This window comes from Branchiostoma floridae, chromosome 5 (assembly GCF_000003815.2).
Source record: "Branchiostoma floridae strain S238N-H82 chromosome 5, Bfl_VNyyK, whole genome shotgun sequence".
NCBI lineage: Eukaryota > Metazoa > Chordata > Leptocardii > Amphioxiformes > Branchiostomatidae > Branchiostoma > Branchiostoma floridae.
In genome coordinates, this window is record NC_049983.1 from 1,808,223 (window position 1) to 1,810,492 (window position 2,270).

At 39.7% G+C, this 2,270-nt stretch overlaps 1 protein-coding gene across 1 annotated transcript in view; it reads left to right on the top strand.

Annotated features, from left to right (window-relative positions):
• The window catches only part of LOC118415487 (phosphotriesterase-related protein-like), a 10,060-nt gene that overhangs the window by 6,520 nt on the left and 1,270 nt on the right, over window positions 1-2,270 (top strand). The window lies entirely within an intron of this gene.

The following is a 2,270-nucleotide window of genomic DNA, read 5'->3' on the forward strand; positions in this document are numbered from 1 at the left end:
GTCCCCGGTGCTAAAAATGATTTCTACTTTCCTTTCCCTGGTCCTGAATCACCATCCCTAATGCCCATGTCCTTGGTGCAGAAGCACCATCCCTAATACCCTGCCCTTGGTGCTGAACACCATCCCTAACGCCCTGTCCTTGGTGCTGAACACCATCCCTAACGCCCTGTCCTTGGTGCTGAACACCATCCCTAACGCCCTGTCCTTGGTGCTGAACACCATCCCTAACGCCCTGTCCTTGGTGCTGAACACCATCCCTAACGCCCTGTCCTTGGTGCTGAACAACATCCCTAACGCCCTGTCCTTGGTGCTGAACACCATCCCCACTGCCCTGTCCTTAGTGCTAAACACCATCCCTAACGCCCTGTCCTTGGTGCTGAACACCATCCCTACTGCCCTGTCCTTAGTGCTAAACACCATCCCTACTGCCCTGTCCTTAGTGCTAAACACCATCCCTAACGCCCTGTCCTTGGTGCTGAACACCATCCCCACTGCCCTGTGCTTGGCGCAGAACACAATCCTTACTGTCGTGTCTCTGAACACCATATTTTCTGCCTTTGAGACTTTCTGTGACGACCGGAGGGTAACCTCCTGCGACAGACTATTAGTTTCGTCAATGTAACGCACGTTCTCATTTGTATCTTTATGTTCCCGCATTCGTAAGCTATGTATTTTGGCATTGTCGTCTGAACTCATTTGCACGCTGTTTTTTTCGCGGCAGCTATTTTTATTATCGATGTAATAATTTCAGAAATCACCCCTATTTCCCTGGTTTTGTAAAACATCTAACCTACAGGCCATGTGTTTTGGTAATAAGCTTATCTCCAAATATGGCATATTTTCCATGATCGGACAAGATGAGAAGGCTATGATGGCTGACCCTTGATATCACAAGTTAAAATGATACCTATTGCAATTGACTTAAAGTTAATAAACATGATACTGGCACATAATCGTAAAACCTGATACTATGTATGATGTACCTTACTTCGTCACATTAAAGAATGAAAAATAGTGCAAGAAACATTGTTACATCAGATATAAAAAGGTTCCCTGATTATATTTCATGCAGCTACAAGGCATGGCCGCAAAACAAGACGACTTTTAACATGAAGCTTGATGTGCAAATGTACAACTTTTATTATGATATTATTAATCATTACACAGACAAAAAATTCGACAAAGGTGTAGCAGCATGATATGACACAGCCTTCAGTTCCCACACTAGTAGTATAATCATTCAGTGAAAACAAATCTTGCACCTGCTTTGTACGATTTACAGTGAAAAAAGAAAATTGATACACACATAGATGTCATCCATCAACTCTAAGATACCAATGTTCCTTTAAGTCTCTTAAATGGGATTGTTCCCGGTAGGAAATCAGGACCTTAATCTACTCTATCGTTACGCACCCCTTGTACCAAGTAATATATTTCTTGTGCTTCCTTTTTCAAGGCTCTTTTACTCTAATTTAAAAATAATTCGACTACCACATAGGCAGCACATACCAATGCCAAGTTTGATACATACTCAGCTTAATTCAACAAAGACGTTCTAAGTTGTTTAGATTAACAGATATTTTACTGTAATATGTTGGGTTAAAAGTTTTTCAAGCATTAGAAGTCGCTGTACATGTTCTACAGTACAAAATGCTCAGTCAAATGGCCACCACAAAAACAGATGTTGTACAGTAACTACATTTCATAGCAAACAATTTTATTTTATATTGCAAACAATAGTTTAAAGAGCAGCTATAACAAACACACATCATGCACAGGGTAATAATGGCCACTTGTCCCAGTGTTATAACTTATATGTAAAAAAAAAAAGCTGAGGGTAGATGGCCACTATGTTTTCCTTAAAATTTTGCAGTCCTGATTTCAATTTTCAAGTAGTTAGTTTGGGTCTATTTACTTAGGCCAGAGCAAGTAAATTTCATGGATGACATCCTCTGCAGACTCAACTCCAAATTTGATGAGATTGGGCAAATAAAAAACAAGACGGGTATAAAAGTACATGATAACTACAAATGTAAATTTCAAATTAGACATGTACTAAATATTGTAATAAGACTTGTAGCGACAAAACATGGCATCACAATTTCTGTATTCAAGAGATGCACAAAGTGACACTGGTGCGGAAGACTGGTATCAATTTCCAAGTTGACAACTTCAGTCATGGTTATCACATTGGTGCCATTTTTACTGCCAAATTACTAGTAGTTTCAATTCTAAAAATACAATTAAGGCAACCGCACAATTTTCCAATT